At 41.2% G+C, this 21,697-nt stretch overlaps 1 long non-coding RNA gene across 1 annotated transcript in view; it reads right to left on the reverse strand.

The window, feature by feature from the left end:
- The window catches only part of LOC117249540 (uncharacterized), a 110,485-nt gene that overhangs the window by 30,670 nt on the left and 58,118 nt on the right, over positions 1 to 21,697 (reverse strand). Inside the window, exons 4-5 of the long non-coding RNA XR_013491670.1 lie at positions 5,793 to 5,899; positions 3,030 to 3,140 (exon numbers count right to left, since the gene is read on the reverse strand). This is a non-coding gene — a long non-coding RNA (uncharacterized LOC117249540). The remainder of the gene's footprint in view (positions 1 to 3,029; positions 3,141 to 5,792; positions 5,900 to 21,697) is intronic.

The raw sequence follows: 21,697 nt of genomic DNA on the forward strand, positions 1-21,697 counted from the left end.
TGAGACCTGCTGCTCTCTGCCCAGGACTCCAGCCATCTGCTCCACAGATTGCACTGAAACACACACAGCAAGCGCTGCTGCCACCCCTCTGGGTGAGAGAGTCACCAGAGGGTCAGCTACTTCTTCAGGACTTTCTCCCTTATATGTTTTGACTGCTCTTACTCGCTTATGCTGATTAGGGTCAGCAAGCAACCCGACTAATAATCTCATAATCTGCAGTGAGCGACGAACTGAGGATCTACAGTGTGTCCTAACAGGCAAGCGAGAGAGGCTGCACAAAGAGAGAGAGGGAACGAGAGAAAGAGGAAAATAGCACGAGAAGTATTCTGATGTTTGTTTTTGACAGATGAGGGATGCCCCCTATTGACTTTGTCAGGGAGGCTAGAAACAGGGGTAGAGAGAGTAAAACCGGAGAGCAGCGGTGATTGCAAATTGTGAAGAGAAATAACCCGAGTGACAGCATTCTCAGTTACAACCACAATGGTAGGAAAAGGGGTCCCTGAGATTATATGGACAAAGGGAAAGACTCGGGCTGGAAATTCAGATGGCCAATATACATTAAGGTTTTAAAATATTCATTGCACAGGTTGGAAGGGATAGAAGGTTATGTGAGTATTTGGCGCCCTCCCGAATGGAAAATTCTCTCTGAATAACAATCAGGTTGTACAGCATCAGACGTATAATGAAAATGAAGATGAGTGGTAGCTGGTTATAGCAACATGGGGCAATTTTCTGTAGCCTGGAAAAGAAAAAATGTATTGACACAATAATTCTAAGTTAGACACAAAATAAGCAGCAAACTGTATATTTTATTTTTGTGTTTTTATTCGGTTAATTCTCTTTAATTCAGAACTGTTTTTTTGCTTAAATAAATTTCCTGATTTCACACACTTGCAGCATGACGGCATCTGTGCCCTGTGCATTGAAAAACAAGTCATATGCCTCACAGTGCGTCTCTGGTCTGTGAACCAGTGTCCGTTGGGGAAATCGACCACCCTGGGCACAGTTGTGCTGGAGTGAGTAATGAGGCAGGCTTTCCACGATGGCTGATAGAGGCTCCCATTAACAGCCATGCTTCAGGGTATTCTCTGTCTCTGTGTTGTGGAATGGAAATGAGATCTGATAGAGCCATGTATAATTTGTTGTCACATCAAAGTGACACTTATTAGCTTTATTTCCTTATCATTGTTACATCTACAGTACCTCTGGGTAAATATTTCAGTAGATCAGACTGCTGCTAGCATGCTTTTGTTATGTGCCTCTAAGTATAGCAGTAGTCAGAATAAGTTTCATTGATTGTAGTTCTGTAACAACTGGTTATGGAGACGTGTGTCTTCTATTGACGTGCTTTTAAATTGGACACAATGAACGTACTTTACCCCACAAATAGATTTCCTGAAAGCTTATATCCAACGTCTCTGTTGGCTCTAAAGGAATAGTTTGGGCATTTTATTCCTTCTGGGAGGGCAAACATTTGTCATTTTTTCTTATTCCTCTGTGTGTCATCTCTTTTCATCGCCAAGGTTGATAATCTTATTACGAATATCATCCTGTAATATGTAAAAGTTTTGTGGTTTTTGATATATTTTATTCATCAGTCCGCATTCTCACACAGACACAAACACGTTAGCCCGTGCGCGCACACGGACACACAAGCAAACACGCACATTTTTCCATTAATCTCGCAGCTATCCTGAAGTGGATTATTTTGAATTTATCCAACAGCCCTCTTCATATCTTTGCGACTTTGAATTGGGATATTGCGGGATGGACCGCTATCAGAGCAGAATTATTTTCACAACTCCAACAGAGGACTGAGCATTGAAGGGCTATATTTTACCATTGCATCTATAGATGTGCAGCATTATAACTCATGAGTGGCACCTCATTTCACACAGCCTAATGGCTTGACACTGAGAGCACGCTGGGGATCCAGGCAGGGGAGCTTCCCTTCATTTTTTTGGTCTAAGTTTTATGAGATACAAGGATTAGGGTTGATTGAAAGTCACAGTGAGCTGCTGCACAGCACTGCAGTATGTATAAGGGTTTAAACTTTCTTCATTGATGACTTAATTTTATTAATGATACACACACGCAGCCAATGTTACATCACTTTGATTTATGTTTTTTTTTTGTACGAATTCTGCAGGCTCAATTTGCTGTGTCGATAAAAAAAACCTGACAAGTCAAAGATAAGTTCAGATGTGGGTCTTTATACGTCCCCCCAAAAATCACCCTAGACTGCAGCAGCTGTGATATTTAACTGATTTAGATAGAGAGAAGCAGACACTGAGGCACAGTCTACTCTTCAGTGAACTTATCTTACCCGCCTGCATGTGACAGACAGCGTGGCCCTCCAGCTTAGTTGTCATACAACGGCGACCAGTCAGAGCTCGTCAGGTTGCATGATTGTATAATTGTGTTGTGACACCTTGAACCCGCCGGTGGTATATAACCATGCTCATTTTCTGATAGCACACCGTGGGCCGTTAGAATCAGAGTTATGATGGGTGTAATTTGTGCCTCCAACGGCGGAGTGAAAGGAGCGGGTCATCAGCAGGATAAATACAAATTAAAATTGATGCAGGTCTCATTTCTGCTTGACCAGTTTGTGTTGGGAGGCTGCAGAGAGCTAGGAATGGTGCACTTGCCATTTGTGCCATTTGGTCTTCCATTTCAATTCAGGGCCTGGAGGCAAAAACTCCAAATAAAATGTACCTGCCCAAAGATGTTTTCCCGCAGTATCACAGGCTTGATTATGAAGCTCGGCAGGCTGGAAATACGGCTGCTTTTATAGCTCAAGGTACGCCTTCCTGAAGATGTTGCTCATATTAAGTTTTTAAGTTCATGTCAAAGCCCAAAAATTACTAATATTGAAAAACAGAAAATAAAACAACAATAGTGTAGAGGTAGATTTGTGATATTTTCCTACACTTTAAATAAAAAGCGAGTGATTTGTGATTGACAGCTTCTGTCTGACATTAGCTGTTTGCTGCTGTCTCTGGGTTCGTGTGTGCCTGAGTGTGTACCGGTGTGTGTGTGTTGTACGTCCAGCAGAGCCAAAGAGGCATCCTCCTGAACTCCTGTCACAGCTTCTCTGACTGTGAGTTCAAGAGCTCTTCATTACAGTCTCTGCGCATCTGAGGGAAAGAGAAACAATGCTTAGAGCTCAATGCACATAACCTTTCCATTCAATCAGCGGTTCAAACTGTCTCCCACTACTGAAAATCACTCTGTTTCTACCCAGTCAAGTGCACCGCTGAGTCAAAAAGCATCCTATCAAAAATTAATAAAAGTATCTTTCACTGTACTGGCTGCCAGAAACCAAGGAACCTAAATGATAATTTCCAGAATGAGACTGACATTTTTCAGAGATCATAAAGCGATACAGAAGCTCTGATTGAAGACGGTAATCACAACATTTTAACTAGCATGCCTATGCATTACCCATCACTGCCTTTGAAATATGTATATTTATGAAAATAAGCGGTAAAACTAGCCTGACAGTACAACAGCGACGTCAAACAAAGGCTCGTCAGTAATGTTTTATACAAATCCACTGATATAATAATTATACTATCCCCAGTCTTTAGTGGAGGTTGATTGTTCTTGCTGTGAGCTAACACACTTAATTGTAGTATGCAAATGAGAGCAATTACAAAGCTTTTAGGTGAAGAGATGACAGCTGAGGTTGGTTTTATTGGAGGCCTCACCCAAACTGTTGCCATGGAGACCACATAGAATAACGCAACTGTCAAACGGATGTAATCTCATGATATGCCCAGAAATTGCCTGCGCTCTACTTTTTTTGTTCCATGAACTGATCCATATGAAAAAGGAGATGCTTATTACTGATTACTTAACAAATTGACAATTTGTGTTGTGCAAAAAGGGAAAGAGGGGCTCGTTTGAGAGATGGAAATGTTGGAATGGATTCAAATTTTCCAAACCAGAGTCTTCACAAGAATGTAAAATATGCTCGCACACACAGTCCGAAATTCTTTGAGCTTTTTATGGTGTCAGCAATTAGTCAGATGTATAAAAAGGGACAATTATTTAAAGGAAAATAGTTTTATATTATTATTTAGCACATATATCTGACTGTACTGTGAGGTCTGTGGCTTGAACAAACAGGCCTTTGATTTATTGATACATGACAGGATACAGGATATTGATATGTGGCAATTTTAATACTAGTTAGGACTATTAACTGTGAATCAAAGAGACTTACACACTCAAACAGAGCAGGGTTTATTTAGGTGAGTGTTTATTGTCAGTGGAGCCGCCCAGAGTCACCTTTTCACACTGCTGATCACATGACAGTCCTAATAATGCTGCTGATGATTGTCATTGTCTATGACATGACACAGGACGCTACCTTTCCAATTAAAATCATCATTGCCTTTTTTTTCTCTTAAAATATATCATTTTGTCAAAAAAAAAAAAAAAAAAAATACCTGCACCTTACAGTTTGATCAAGTTGCATGATTTTTAAATTACATACTTTTCAGGACAATTTTTTCATCAGTCCAAATTTAAAAACACTCACTGCTCCATCTTTGTTTATCCCAAATTACACCAAATGACACAATCACTGGCGTTGGCGTGCAAAAAAACAAAAAGTTGCGTTCTAAATTTGGTCAAATTTTCAACAACAATCTATATTACAATTACTCCTGTGCAGGCTTTCATGAATTAAATATGAGTTGTGTCTGAGAATGAGATGTTATAGAGGTAAATGACAAGAGGCAGCCTGTAATTGAGGTGGTGGCAACATGGGCCTACTGAACTAATCCCTGACTCGGTCATGTGACGGGCTGCTCACCAATGGCGAGAGTCCTTTTCACCACAAAGCCAGGGCAGCTGGGAAAATTGATTTCTCATCTGAGCTGTATTTGATAGCTTTTGAAATCAAAAATTGAAATTAACTAACCTACGCCCCGTCATTACAAAAGAGCAAATTAAACCATGCAGCGGCGGTTCCTCCGAGCTCTGGAAGCCTGTGAGGGAGACAAATGTGAAGATGCGGGCTCTCCTCGGCCCGTGACTCTCACACTCTCTGCCCAGAATAATATTAGAAACAATAAATGAAATGTGTGCTGTTGTATTTCAATAATATGTACTGTAAACCATTGAGCTTTTTAAAATATAATTTACAGCACATAGCAGCACATTTGCCTGGTGTGAGAGAAATAAATTATCTTTTTTATTCAAAAAACAGATTCTATCATGTAGTTTGCTTTTTGCATGTTTTTTTTTTAAATTTATATATGGCAATAATTTGCCAACATTTAGATTTATTGGCAAAAATAACAGAATATATAATCAATATAAATATAACTGAAATAATCAACAGATAGAGTAAATTTTTTTGAGTTCAATAACTAAACTAGGTTCTGCAGATTAGGCAGCTTCTCTAAATGCACAGTCTCAGTCTTCCTAAATTAATAAAAATTAGTAATTAAAAAAAATATATATATATTTTAATCTAAAGTTGTATTTAATTGTACAGGGAAATGAATCTTTATCTTTAAAGATTCATTTCCCTGTACTACACCCACAATTTGCACAAGATGCAATAACTATGAGACTAATTTACAATTCATTATTAGAACAATGCAAAGAGCAGTTTAACAAGCATTTAGGAGTAAATCTTCTTTGTGAGACTGAGTGAAAGTGGACGTGAAGCAAAACAAGGTAGCTGGTTGCGTTGACAAACGACATGCTGAAACAGATGTTCCTGCAGGTGGACATGAAGATCAATAGGCGTTGGAGAGCAGCTAGATAGTTACCTGAGCTGCTGGAACTTGTAGCAGATGTTAAACAGACTGATGCCCTGGAAGGCTGATCAATGGACAGGAGGCAGATGGAGGAGAACATGGAGGAGTGCTGGGAGGCGCTGTGAGCAGAGAGAAACATAAAATAATGGGAGTCACATTTGATATGTAGATGGGTGCCTGTCCACAACAACGTTAACCCATCAACATAAAAAATAATAGGCTTCAACTTTTGGGGGGAAAACTTCCAACTTCAGCCAAAACTAGGCTCCCTTCATCGACTTCTGTTCGGCTAATTACTGGTGAATTTATCTCGTCAAAGTCAGGATCCTGTGAAGCTGATTATTTGCCCCGTATCGTAATTCTAAACAGGTAGGTTGGGGCACTGTGATGACCATTATCAGGGATGAGAAACAAGAGATTCAGCAGTTTTTCAGGGCTAAAAACTTGCCTAATTAGCAGTGGTAAGAGGTAGTGTCAGGCTGTGATCTAACAGACTATCACCTTTACCTCCCATTAGTGAATTAAATACACACTGAAAATCCCTAAGCATCTCTTGGCCCTCACTACCGGGTATAACTAGTGCATTATCAATCTTATTTTAAAAGCACACATGACAGAAAAAAGCCTTATTCGCAGTGTTGTATTAAAATATCTGTCAGGTATTTTACATACATACAATAATCAGGAAATATCATTCAAACAAGTTGACGTCACATAAATTACATTTAGTGTACGACACAATTATTTTCTCTGAACTTTAATCAGGCTAACTAGGTCTGCAGTTAGTAGCAATGTCTCTCAGTTCCTATACACTTGCACGAGCACACACACAGACCCACAGAAAGACAGTGCTTACTGTACACACACATACGCTCGCACACACACACGCACAGATCTTCTGACATCCAGCGTCCCAGTGGCCTTGCTGTCCGAGAAGCAACTTGAACTAGGCGATAACCTGATAGACTTTATCTTGTCTTCCCTGGGTCTCAGTGAAGCCTGAAGAAGACACTTCAACTGCACAGCATCCCCCCAGAGTCCTAACCTTCCCCTCATCTCTCCTCGCCGCCACCGGTGCCTGAGAGCTGTCAGCGGCCTGTTGCTTATTGATGTTTCTGCATGTTTTATGTCTTTCTGAGATATGACGGCCCTGACACAGTGCTGATTTCAATCAGCTTGCCACATACCGCCGAGAATGACAGCTGTGGAAAGTAAGAAGGACAAAAAAAAAAAAAAAAGGGGAAAGAATTGGTGGGGATGTCATTGGCTCAGATCAGCTCTGGCCTTGTCTCTGACCGGGGATTCTCCTCCCTTCTAATGAAAATGTTTCATTCACATCTCGCATCTCATGCCTCCCTCGCTGATGAATTCAATAGAAGAAAAAAGAGAAACGAATAGTGAGGGGAAAGAAATTCAGCTTTTGTCAGATTGTGGAGGCAAGAAGAGAGGATGACCCCGGAGCCAAAGGTTTTGACACTGCATCAATCCCTTTAGGGGTGAGGCCTGCTGGACCAGCTCTGGCTGAAGATTACTTCAGCACATCTGAGGGATGGCTGCTCTATCTATTTCACACATTCTATGCAGAGGAGAGCCTTGTATGCTTTGGATCCTGAGCTGCCCAGTAAATTAGGTCTGAGATCATTCCATGGAATGAGGGGAGCTATCCAGGGCAATTCAACTCCAAACCATTGACAGAGAGCTTACCGAATCCCTGTAAAAGGGAGACACATCTAGTCCCCTCTTTCTCTTTATGATACCAACTAGAATGTACCGTGGGTAATCCCAATAAGGCTCTTTACTTGCAAATTCAAGTATATGCACACATGTACCGATAAGACGCTCCCACGCAGCTTTCTCACATACGTGTTATTGACAAGCATATCACATCTATTCAGTTGTCTGCGCTTTTGTCCCTATCTGAAGTAATATCTTTGACTTATTAGGTGGCGCGATGCTAAATATGATGTGGTGATAATTGCAAATTCCCATCAGTGTTGAATCTGTGTTTGGGTCACACAGATTGTGCTGCTGGTTTATTTTGCTATGTTTCCCAGAACATGTGTATTTTAAAATGATAATAAAACTTTTTTTTCCCTAGATTTTTAATTATTCTATATGTTCCCTTTAACACCTCTTAGTGTTTTAATATTGAGGCTGTGTTTTTTATTTTTAATTCTTTTTTTTTTCAATTTTTCTTTTTACAGTTTAGATTTTAACTCAATCTAAACTGCACTTTAAAGTAAAAAAAAAAAAAAAAATCTCCAAGATCTCAGTCTTTTCAAACTTGTGTTTGTCTGAATCTGATAAAGAGAAATTTATTCGCTTCTGTTTTCACTGAGAGATATCAAATTAATAGCTCTAGTCGGGGTACTTTACTTTGAGTGCGCAGTCATATTTCACTTTCAGTTTTTTTATAGAACACAATTACTGCGGCCATAATGAGATTCAAAACAAAGACTAAATTAGCTGTCATTAAATTATTTCAATTTCCTTACCCTAATAGAAGATTGTGACAGGTGTCATAGTTGCCGTTATGTTTGGCTTCGCAACATGTTATAATGGATAATTGATCCATCAAAAAACATCAAGCCAAGGCAATAACTGGCTTGAGACTGGCGCATTGAACATGCAGAAAATCGAATTTAACCCCATGTTGACTGAGACACTCCCTTGCTCTGTCGATCAAGCATGTCTCTCCTTGACAGCTCTGTTCGCATGTTGTTAAATAATCTAAAGGGAAAAAAGAAACATGAAAGAAAAAGCAGTCTCAGAGGAACTGTCACAGAGAAAGGAGAATGCCATGGGGGGCGAGGAATGCCTTCAGTCGCACAGCTTTTCACATTTTAATTTCAGTCTGCGGGACTGACTCATGGTAGCGCCTGAGTGAGTGGGTCCTGGGAGTCAGGGCTTGCGCTGACCCCTGAGCATAGACAAGCCCAGAGAGATGTCAGCTGAGAGCTCCTGAGGATCACCAGGCTGCCAAGCGCTTTGAAAGCTGCTGCCAATTCAGCCTAAGTTTCAGCTGAATGGTCGCCACAGAGAAGGGGAGCGACAGCAATAAAAACAGGTTGCAAAAGGAAGAGAATTTGCTTTCAAAATGTATTTGGCCTTTGACCTTGCATCCAACCCCGTGGCCTCTGTCTTTGAAGCTGAGCATATTTTTTGAGAGACACTGAAAGAGGGGAGGGTTTCAGGGGTGGACTTGGGGCCTGTCAGTATAAATATATTAATAATCTGACAGCTTCATCTGCTTTTGAGGGCTAGACTTGACAGCTTCACAATGGCCTGCGCTGTAGTCCTTCTCGTACATGTCTAGCTTTCCTGTCTGAACAACACAGAGAGTTTATTAAGACATCACACTCCTGTGAAGTATTGATTTTACACCAGTCTCTGTCACTTACTGTATTAGCCCAAGCAGGAGCTCCAAAATAAACTATGACAGCTGCATGTAACCTGCTGAATATGTTTGAGAGAACTGCTCGGTTCAGGTAAATGTGCTTTTTATTTTGTTGTACATCTTTAATCTAATATCGCCTGACCAAGTTCCGAGATCAAACGTAAACACACAACAGGAAAAATGCTTTGATTTTTTTTTTTTTTTTTTTTTGTTTTAAACAGAAAATTCAAATTTTTTGACAGTGACAAATAAAGGAGAAACGCATTAGAGAGGAGATTGTTGCAATTAAGTTTCTGCAGCTCAGGAAAAGGAGCGAATGCTATCTTGAACAAAGGAAGGGGATGTGCATCTGCCTGTGGAAACGCGCCCCGCCTCTCAGACAGTGCGTCTCTCCGTGGAGAGACAGAGGGAGAGAGGGGTCAGAGGGAGCACAGGTAATTGAGGTGTCCCCTCCCCTCCTTTTTTTTCCAGGGCTTCTCACCCCATCCTTTCACCCCCCACCCTATCCACACAGCGGGCACAATTACGCTCCCCATCACCCCACCAGCTGGCCCCCGTGATCCCACACTTCTTACTAAACGCGACTCCATCGGCCCTTTCCCTCTTAACCTCTCAGCACCCGCTCCGGGGGAATGGTAAGGCTGCACATAAAACTGGGGAAAAAGAACTCTGACAGTTCTACTACTTTTAACACTTTGCAAAAAAGGGAAAAAAATGGAGAAGTTGAGTTAAATGCAGGCTGTGCATTGAGAATGAAACTGTCTTTATGGCAGGTGTACTGTACAGAAACCTACAGCAGCTCTAAAACTGCATGATTCCATTGAATGTAAATGGCAATAGGAGGCTGTGGATTAGTTTAAGAGTAAAATATTGTCATACTGGGTAACAAGACACTGCTAACGTTGTGATAATTAATTTTACACTTTAAATTAGAGGAAATCTGACACATTAAGGAAGATTTGAAGAATAAATTCTTCAATATGGAGTAGCCTGTCCACCGCGCAGCATGCTAACAATTCAAATCAAACTGTAATAGCTATCAACATGTATGTTAATTGAGTGGCTTGAAATAGATTTCAACACCCGGGTGTCAGTCTGATCATACTTCTCAAACACGCTCCGAGTGTCTCTTGATAGACAGTGTTTTCACTCCATCCCTTCACATTAATGAGTGGGAAGGCTCTCCTGTGCTTTATTACCTGAAATAATACCATATGGTAAAATGTAAACAACATCTGCATATTCATGTCATAACTTCATCTGTTTAATTAGTTCCAGCAAAGCAGTTTACCCTCTGAGGCCCTCCCTGTCAGAGCAGTGATGGTAGAGCCGTGCCCTGCTGTCGGTCCTGACAGTCCTCCATTGTTCAGTTGACGCTCCTGCCCTGTCTGTTTAATGCCAGGTGCATCTTTACAGGCCACGGATCAGGTGAAGTGAGTTAGGGAGCTTCTTTCACACTGATGCCAAACCTGACATATTCCTCTTTAGCAAGGAGACCCAGCAATTATTTGAGGATATTCTATTATATGTAAACACAGCTTGGTTAAAAGCCAAACTTTCACCAAATGACACCATCTCTGACATGCATCGGCCACTGCAGGCATCAATATGTGTGGTGAAATGCATCTGTTTTCACTCCGCACAGCCACACTGTCGGACAGAATGTGATACTCACAGTTCAGGTCAATCACGTGTGTAAAATAATAACCAGATATATATTTTTTTTCTATTTAAATACTGGCCAAGATTAGACCCATTCAACAGACTCTTGCCATGAAATAATTCATACAGACATACGCTACACGAGTAGGTGGTCTTTGATATGTAACACTGCTTCGCAATATTTTTGTGCATGTTTCATTTGGCAATCAATATTTCTGTATATTATGAAAACAATACTAGCAGTGCCAAAAAATTTACAAGGTTGTTTTTTTTTTTTTTTTTATACGCTGCTTTTCTTTTTTCTTTGGACACTTGTCCTACAAACAAAGAAAAAATAAAGAAAAACAGGGCAACGTGGTACGAGAAGCTTGAGTGGGCATTCTCTAATTAAATTCTCCTTCATCAGACGCTCGTTTGTGCACAAGCATTAATACTTTTGACCCCATGTAGCCCGAACACTAACATGCCTGAGGAAGGAAAAAGAGGAGGGAAATGAAAGAGAAAAACATGAAGGAATATCTTATTAGGGGAGTCAGGCATGTTTTGGCCCTCGTTTCTTGATGGCTGCTCTTGGTGTCGCGACCTACTGGCGTCTAGCTAATACGACAGTGTACGCCATGCCATTGTTCTCAATCAATAACTAATTATCAAAGTACTGGCTCCGACTTGTATTGTCCTCTTTGCTTGGAGCCCCTTGTTGTGGACTGAAAGACAGAAAGGGGGAAGAAAGGGGAAAGGAGGGTGGCTTTTGGCTGCACAGTGATGCTGCCGCCACAACATCCTTGCAAGCCTTTCAAGATACACTGTGCCGTCAGTTTGAATTACCATCCCCTACTAATTGATATGAATTAGAACAGAAGAATTATTGTTGCTGCTGAATGTCATAACGATATCCTCAAAGTAATCATGGGAGACAAAAAGAGAACAGCACAAAACACACAAGCAGACCAAATAAGAAAAGACAAATTAAGCCGACTCCTGCTAGGGACTTTGCAAACGAGGCTTTAAACAATAGGGAAAGAAAATTAGACTGCTACCAATCTGTATGTTTCATTATTTCAATCTTGTTTGCAAGTATGTACCACGATTTTAACCAAACAGAAAGGATTCCTCCTCCAGACAAACAGTGTAAAGTTGTGTTTTATTTGCGAGCCGTATCTTAACCATCAACAGGTTCAAACGCAGCACTCTAATCACTGATACAATGTCCTTTTATCACCTTGTCATTGTTCGTTGGTTTTTACAAATGAGCTGACTGAAATAGAGGAACCCAGTAATTCGTAGTTGGCAACACAGCGTGGATTGTGTGCTGGTGCCTGCCTGTCTCTGTGCCTCCTAATGGAGTGGCGAGTCCTGTCATCCCACGTGGCAGCACAGTTCACTTCTCCGCAGTCCTGTTGGTGCCACTGGCACCAGGACTGGGGGCCAAAACCCCCAGGAGCCCAGGGGGTGGCTGGTGCCCCAGTGGCAGGCAGGGGTCAGCCTAGTAAAAGTGCAGCCCTCAGGACAGTGAGTCTAATCCCACAGCAAGAGCATGGCAGCTGGAGCGGCCCATCCGTTCAGCCTGTGTAATGATATCACTTGCACTAGATCTGATGTCTGACCTCATTACCAGAGTTTAATTGCGTTGCTAACAGACTTTCAGTTCTTCTTTTCTCTGGCCTCTTTCTGTTTTTGACAGCTCTCCAAAAGAATGTCTCTGTTGCTCAAAAAACTAAATTAATTTTCCTATAGGCCTGTATTTTGTCCTGTTTACCATGTGGGCATTAAAATTGAAATGGATAAAACTGAGCCTTGGCTAGATAGCGAAAATATGACTCGTCTTTGAATTTTAATCAGCTAAATATTGGAAAAATTAAACCTAAAAAATAAATAATTTATTTATACATTTTGTGAGGGCTCCCTTACAGTTGGAAAAGTTCAGTACTGTAATGCACGCTGTATATATTTCCCAAAAAATAAACTTTTCATCGAAAAATATCACAGCTGCCACTTCAAACTGAAAACCGATAAATAAATAAATAAATAAATAAATTCGAAATTAAACAAAATTAAACACGCTTTGTTTTTCTAAAATAAATGACAGGTGGTTACTGATATGGGAATAATTTGAAATAGAAAATAGAGTATTAAACCAGCAGTTCATTAACACCTTTTAAGTGTACCTGGACCTTATCACATTGTGTTTATTACAGATGAGTGTGAAAAAGCCTCACTACATATGTAAATGACAATCGTGTTGTTCACACTTTTAATTAGGTAATGATTTTTTTTTTTACTCCATTGTACACTTATAAGCAATAATTTGGTTTCCAATCATCAGATTCATGTAAAGCTACATGTTGTGGATAACTACAGAGGACTGGGCATTACGTCTCAAGGGAAATATTCCTTTTCTATTTGTGCAGGCTGTTTTGATGCATTGAATCCAGAGCCGCCCCCCGCCCCAACTTGTTGTGAGCTGTGCGACCTGAGAGCCATCTGTAACCTGCCCTCCACCATGAAGGAAATAACTCTCTTTCATGCCATGATACCACATGAAATATGAATAATGAAAACAGACAGCGTTGTGGTGTAAATAGGAAGCATGACTGGGGCTTGGTGCTGCAGATAGCAGCTCAGTTGCCTCGCTATCACCAGCTTTCTCCCTCCCACACAGCTCAAGAGGTAGTGTCATCTTAGTTTCCTACTCAGCGCCCGAGCTGCGGCCCTCCGTAACCCATACACCCTTAGGAAGCTAGCACGGGGTCGTTGGGAACGGGCCACCACTGTTAATGGGGTTGCTCTTTGAGTACATCACAACACAAGTAAACAGGGCACTCCATTGTGTATTAAGTGCAGTGAAACTTTAAGTAAAAGTCTCATGGTGAGCAAAGGTTACAGGCAGAAGGTATCAGAGCGCGTTTATGTGTGTGAGTGTATGTGTGTGCAAACAGCGGTCTGTGTACAGGTGCTGTGAAAAAGATGCTGTGCTGTATTGAAAATGCCTCATTACCACCCTTCCCGTTTTCTTGGGCTCATATAGTGTAGCAATGTGCCCTTGAAAACAGACCCCAATTAATTCTTTGCATTGTGCATGTGGATAGATTTTCCAATATTCTCATCATGAAAGAGCAATTATAATTCCATGATTCATATGCACACTCCATTTGAAGCAGCTATCCTCGCCCATTGTCAGTTGTCAGAGTAGAGGATAAACCATGAAAAGGCCTAATCCTGCTATGGGCAGCGGGCTTTAATGAGCAGCCTGTCTCAGGCAGAGCCATGTGATACCCTGGCTGGGGCCAGACCAGTGCAACGTGGAGGTCAGCTCCTAATGGAGGGCTCCATGGCTTCCCCTCTGGAGAAGGGCGGAGCCCACTTACGTTGACCTGTTAAGTCAAGTTGCTCTCCTCTGACCCTCCAAAAGATGCCTGGATGTGGGAGATTGTCAGGAAAGCTACAGCACAAACAGCCGTGCTACCTGCAGGCAATGAGGCTCGCTAGAAATGAAAGGAGGAAAAAAAAGAAAACGCCAGCTCAGAACAAGAGACTGGAGCCTGTGAAAGATGTAAATTCAAAGCAAAAGCAGCAGAACTTTAACCTATGGGCTATTATGCAGCAAGTGAAACAGAGCTGCCGCTTGGAATTAGGGGACAATAGGGAGTTCAGGCCAGGGGCATTTAACCAATGGACATCTAGTGTATCAGATCCCAATCTTAATGACATCAGTGACCGAAGCTTTGCAGAAACTCTGATCTCTGGTGGCATAAAGAAAGGGTCGTAGCCAGAGGGGATTAGTAAAATAAATGGAAAAAAGAGAAAAATATTAAAAAAAAGAAAGGATAATGAAAAGAGGTTATGAGAAACCAGGGGGAATATTATTGCTGGACTTCGGCGAGATGCAGAGAGGAGGAAAAAGCTGTGCAAATAGTCATGGGATTGCAAAGTCAATAATACGTGCAATCTTCACAGACAGAAAGCTATAATCAACAAAAATCCATATTGAGGGTGAATGCCAGAGTTTTTCAAAATGTCAGTGGAGTGTGTTTGCAGAAGGGCAGGAATGACAGATGAAGAGCAGGGAGGTGAGTGGCAGGGACACGAGGACAGGCGGACTCTGTGCTGATGAGGTCCTGGACACAGAGACCAGGCAAAGTGCAGAGCCAGGCCAGGAGAGCACTCTGCCTCAGCCTGCTCCCTACAGAAAAGCCAAGAGGAGTCAGCAGTGCTACTGCTATCTAATGGGAAGCGTCCACTTAAAATTCATAGGTTAACAAGACAGTAGGCAGCCCGGATTGCAAAATGGTTGCAGGAGTGATTTTTGAAGACACTTTAAAATCGACAATTTCAGCAATGATAAAATTACTTTTTCCTTCCTGGTGCAGTGCTATAAAATACAATGCTTCGTACTGCTGGGCAAAACAGAGCAACTGAAAACTGGGCGATTGTGAAGGAAGTGCAGTTTTTGTGAATATAAGCACTTAAGTTGAGTCATTTTGAGGATATAGATATTTTCCATTTTCAACTCTGACAAAAATGCAGTGAAATGGACGGGCCATTTTTTTCTTTCCGATTTCTGTCTGGTAAATCCTTTTCAAACGCAATTCCTATTCTTCTTTTGAGGTCTTTTAAGTCATTATAAATGTTTTCTCTCTCCCCCTCTCTGTCTGTCTCTCTCTCTCTCCCTCTGCCTAGCTATAGTCTTCTTGAATAAAATAAGTGCAGATTTGCTGGAAATCAGTGGCTTTTGTGTGTGGCTGCAGGAGCATGGTGAAATGTTTGGACACTAATACCCATTCATTTCGGTAGCGCCATAAATAAAAGCTGCCAGCTATGCGGCTGCCGTGAAGTGGTATTCTTTGGTGCCCAGCAGGATGTCCTGTTCACATTAGCGCAGCAGGGAAAACTGGCCGGAACAGCCAGACAACTAAATCAAGACATTGTCAACTTCTGACAAAATTGCTATTGGGATGAGAACCGGTTTTAAGAGGGGTGGTGCATGTCTGGTTGTGTGCATGTTGCAGCGTGTGTCTGTGTGCGTTTGTAAGACAGAGAGAAACAGAGAGAGGGAGAGCAAGAGAATGAGAAAACAAGAGAGGCACGGGGGAGATATATCTTTTCAAAATGCAGTATATTCTGAAAAATAATTCCTAACAGAGTAACACCACGGGGGTGACATGAATGAGGAAGTGTTGCTAGAATGGGGATGGCAGTGCTTAGATCAAGAAATAAAACCTGAGCCTCCACAAACACTCATCTCCTGTTGTGTTTTTTTTTTCCTCAATCCATGCCAAAATGCTTCTTAGGATCAATTTTCCAATACATACCAATGTTGTGCAAGCTTTAAAACTGTGATACAATATAAAGTACCACAGCAGAAAAAATACACCTGCAATATGTTCTGAGTTTATCACTGAGCTTGGTTCCAGGCGCTGGATTTTGTCCTGTTTTTGGGTGACAGGGCTCTGGCCTGCAGTCATTTTGGGCCACCTAATTAACAACTAAACATAAGCCTCCTGTCAGCACATATAAACTTTACCGATCCCCCGCAAAGAAAACGAGATCAGAGGTAAATCTTGGAGCATCTGTGCTAAACTTCCACCAGCTCAGGGCAAACAGCACACATGTGATAGGATGTCATGAAGCATACTCCTTTAAACACAGTCCCAGCCCTGGGCTAGATTTGCAGGTGGTCGATTGCCTGGTCTTCACAGAGGTTAGTTCTTAGGGAGTGCTAAAAGCTGAAGGTCTGAAGGGGAGTCCTATCATCAGAGGAGGCCTTAGTGCCAACAAGACCCAGATAATGACAACTCTGACCTCAGTTAAGTACATAACACAGCAAGAGCTCTTGGATGTGCTGCCCAGAACAATGTACGGGGAGAAGGGAAATGCTGCGCCAGGGCCACAGCTGGGACATACCATGCCAGTGGGCTTGCCATTTTGATTAAGGGTAAGTAAGCCTTTTAACTTAGTTAGATTGAAAAGAAAAAAAAGACAGGGTGGAGTTTCTATTCATATCTTTTCGCCTTATAAAGCCTACTTGACAACACAGTGGTTCAACACTTCCCTACAATGGTGAAATGAACCATTACGGTGCATGTCAGAGGCCTAATGTGTACTGCAGATTATACGTGGAGGAAAAGATTGAAATGAGGTTTGGCAGTGCCACCGTGAGGTTGCGGCTGGATTTCGTGTATCTCGAGGCATCCTGGAGCCCGTCCAGACGGCCCCTCTTTTGGAGTTCTGTGAACTGGAGATGAGAGGAGTGCTCCCTCTTTCTGCAGGCTCTAAGTTGGAGTCTTTGCTGTAGGGTTCAGTGGACCTTGAGAAAACACCAGTGAATCCGTCACCATCATCCCTCCCGGGACAAAGCTGGCTGGCCACTTCTGAAGCTCCAGTGACCCAAGGCTTGAACCCTGCTGCTCTCCATTCCCTGCCCTACGCAGCCACTGGGAATCTATGACCTCAAGTTCATCGGGAATCACACACTTGCATGGCAGCTTCAAAAGCAATGACTGGTTCTGTCATGTTTTTAAACTGTGTGGTGCCCTCCACTGCCTCTGTGCAAATTAACAAAATATTGATACGTGCACTGTCTCTGCTTCAGGATAATTCATTTTCAAGAAATGAAGACATATCATTGAAACAAAGCTTTGTTTTTTTAAAAACATTTGAGTCTCAACATCAAAAACATATCATGAAAATATGAAAACAGTTATGATTTTGTAATAGCTTTCTTACTGCATCCAAACCCAGATGGCTCTTAATTGGTTGGCAAAGGGAGCAAGAGGTCTTTTTTTGAGGCGTGAGTGTGTGATTGTTGCTGCTGAATTGCTGCTGTGAAAGGCTGGCTGCGTGATGTGGAGATGGAACAGTGTGAGAACAGGTCACACAATGGAGCCACCAGCCTTGCACGCGGGGGGATGTTGGGGGTGCGTGGTGTGTGTCTGTTCAGGGGGAAACGAAAGACAGCTTAAGACGGGAGAGTGGAGACATGTGAGGGAGGGTGAACATACAGAGGATCTACTGAGAGCGAGAAAGTCATGTAGTATAATGCTGCTCACGCACAGTATTTATATTCAACACTTCATCTTAGAGAAAGTGCATGAATTACTGTAAACCCACTTTATCTTATAACTTGAAATTCACTTGAACTGACACCTTGTGCTGGGGAGCAACACTGATTTACAGTATATCAACAATAACACTGCTAGTTTTCTGCTTCCTCTAAAAATAATGTCTAATTACAATTTATGTTCATCAGCGTCCAAGCCTTTCCCCCCAATTCTCACCACCAATTATTTATATTATTGCCTGCAAATAAATAATCTGTATTACACATAAAACGATCCACAACAAATTATTACTTTTATTAGTGTAATAATACACATATTCATGACAAACGCTTTCAATTCTTTAAGTAAACAACTTTTTTCAGTTTGGTACAGACTATCACCTAATGATTAAAGCACTATTAGTGTAAAACACTCTAATTACAGTCTACATCTCGGAACAAGCACAACATCCCAAAGTTCCCAGGTTTGGCAGTGTGCCTATTGTTGACTCTTACAGTAACTATAGTATAGTTACAGTTCGTTATAGCATAGTCAGGTTAGCTGTCAGTATTAGCTTACAGGATAAACTAGCTAGCATCATGGTGAATGCAAGTGAGACGCCAGAGCTTGAGAAGTATTTTCGATTAATTCTATGAATAATTAACAAGAGTTTTTTTAGATGAAAACTTTGTGGGACTACTGCACCAAAGAGACACCAAATCTCCATCCCAATACAATACAAAGTGTGTCACTTTGCGCAGTGTTATAGCCTACTTGTATACCGAGGGGCAGGAGGAAAAAACTTATTTAATGTAATTACTATGACTGTGCCCAACTCAGAATTATGTCAGTTTAATCAGATTTAGCTGTTCAATAAGAATATTTGATTTTTTGTTCCTTTTTTCCATATTGAGTTTGAGGGTTAATACAGTAAACAAGTCAAGTTAGCCCCACAAGCTAATGTGTGCTATGCTAACGATGGATCAGAAATGTGTAACAACATTCTTTTGCTGATACTAGATATCAAACAAAAGCCGGAGACTTTATCGTATTAAGTTGTTGTGAGCTGTTCACCACTTTTACGCAGAAAGCAGAAGATAATGTTGTCTTGGAGCCTGACCAGGCAAAGCCTCTCTTCCTGCAAGCAGCTGCCTCCGTCACACTCACCCTGATATGGGTCCGCAGCTGCCTTTACTGCAAAGCTAAGTCTGCAGCAAAATTTGGGGACTGCAATGTCCCCGTAAATACACTGCACACTGACTCATGTAAAAGAAAAAAAAAAAAAAAAAGACTGATTAAGTTTAAAAAAATCCTAGACGACTAAGGGGTTTCTGACTGACGACTCCAATCTTTGGCTTTCAGGGGGCAGCCCTACTAGTTACTATAACAAAATCATTTTTTTGTGTACTTAGACTTTAAGCATTTTTTTTTTAAAAAAAGAAGGAGGAATACAATTTTTTCACTCTGTTGTTAATTATGTCACATACACACAGGACCTATACACATGCATTAAATGGAAAGATGTGGGAAGGGGCAGACACCCCAAGCAGTAAGGGGTTTGGTGCCTTGCCCAAGGGCACCTCAGTAGTGCCCAGGAGCATGTGAGAAAGGTAAAAGAAGAACTAAATAAAGCTGCCAAATCAGCAGTTGCAGAAGACAGAGCTCCATGTTCAGAAAAGTGAGGCTTTTGTAAAAGATTTATGTTAAATGCATATGTTTACTGACAGAATGCCATTGGTGCGAGGGTTGTGAACACTACAAAAAAACAACAACAATGTGATACAATTAAGGATGACATCACCATGGGTTATGGTTAGCATTACTGTATCTCGACATAGGTTAAAAAAAGAGGAGAAAAAAGGTTACATGTATCTTAATTAACCACTGATTCAATGCACCATTCTGCAAGCACATGAAATAATGAACACTGAACACCCTGACAACATTATGTTACCAACAGGTGCATGGTGGTTCTGGCTAAATATGCTCACAATGGATCCTCCAGCAGTGACTTCTGTGATCATGTTTTTGACCATTCCTGTCACAGTTGTGACTGCAGAGTTCTCATTCAACTCCAAATGTTTGAAAAATGTAGAGGAGCACAGTAGGATAATGCAGTTGGAGAGGACTGGTCATATTTAACTAAAAAGAAAGAAATCTCTGTCTGTATGCCTGTATGTATCTGTAAGTGGTAGCCTATGGCAGCAACCTTTATAATCAAAAGAGCCATTTTAACCAAAAATTAAAAAAAAAATAAAAAATCTGTCTGGAGCTGCAAAACACATTTGAGCGTTATCATGATGGTAAAACAGACTACTGCCTCTAAAATAGCTTATCAACATTACTAATACGTCTAAATAAGCATTCAACAATATGGTTTAGCACAAGGTGGCTGCTCTGCAGTTGATTATTTATTGGTAAGAGTTGGTGGTGGAAGCAAATTAATCTGTCCACCAATAATAATTTTTTATTTTCCTGTTAGACTTTTACTTCTTTGGATTTGGAGTCCATAGCTAGCCTCGCTAGGGAGATTTAAGGCTAGCCAGCACTACAGAGATTCATTTAGGCATAAACCAAAACATTTAGAGGAAAAGATGCCTGGCTGTAGAGGAGTTGACAAAAATCAGATTTTTTTTTTTTTTTTTAAAATTCTGTGTATGGGCTACACATTTTTACAATTAGGGAATGTAAGCATTTTTTAAGGCCTACACCAATGATAAAAAAAATGCTATCATTTCCATATGATTTTAATTTTTTTTAAAGCCACAGGGAGCCACTGGAGAGGGGCTAAAAAGCCACATGTGGTTCCATAGCCGCAGGTTGCCTACCCCTGGCCTGTTAGAACAGTGTCACTTTGCCATTACAACTAAAACTGTGCAAGTTTGCCATACTTACTTATAACACTAATAACATTACCACTGACAAATTACCTCTGCTAATTAAATCCATGGTTGACTTCATAACCACAGTGGTTACAGTGTGTAATAACAAGCAAATAATACGTCAATTGTATTTCACCTTGGACGAGCAGTTGGGGTTTTAGTGCCTTGCTCAAAGGCAACTTGGCAGTGCCCAGGAGGCAAAGACATCCTGGCACCTCTCCAGCTACCAGTCCACGCTACATACTTAGTCCGTACAGGGACTTGATCTGGTGACCCTCTGGTTCCCAAACCAAGTCCCTATAAACTGAGCTACTGATGCAGGGCGGATTTAGAGATTTGGGGTTCCCAGGCAAACTCCAACTTGATTTACTTTTCACCCTCTCTCTAACTGGGAATGTTGGTATTGGCGATGGCTGAGGAAGTACTCAAAACTTTTGTTTGTATGAGTGGTTCTCAAGAAAGCTGCAAGCAGCAAAATCACAGGCCAAGCAGTCAGCCCATTCCAAACAGGCATGTTTTTAACAGGCACAGCACTAGTGCACTGAGAATACACGAAAGACTGAACCTAAGGGCAGATTGTGGAGGATGTTACAGTTCAAAAGGCTCACAATGCAGGTTCAGAAAGAAAAGGAATTGTTGGAAGTGCTGTTCAACTGACATGTTCATACAATTTACGTTGTAGCCTAAATATGTTGTTTGATTTAATTGTTCTATCACATATCCTATAATAATTTGTCTGAGCCCCCCCTTTTAAATTAAAAAAAGTAACAGTTATATTTACTCACAGTACTTTAACCGACCTACTTTTTACACAGGTAACAGTACTTTTACTTTGGGAAATAATCATCCCTCTGTATTCCACATGGTAAACTCAAAGAACTTCACCTTATTTCAACACACTGCTGCCTCTCACATCTGCATTATTACACATGTGCCTTG

The sequence above is a fragment of the Epinephelus lanceolatus genome, chromosome 5 (genome assembly GCF_041903045.1).
Source record: "Epinephelus lanceolatus isolate andai-2023 chromosome 5, ASM4190304v1, whole genome shotgun sequence".
Lineage (NCBI taxonomy): Eukaryota > Metazoa > Chordata > Actinopteri > Perciformes > Serranidae > Epinephelus > Epinephelus lanceolatus.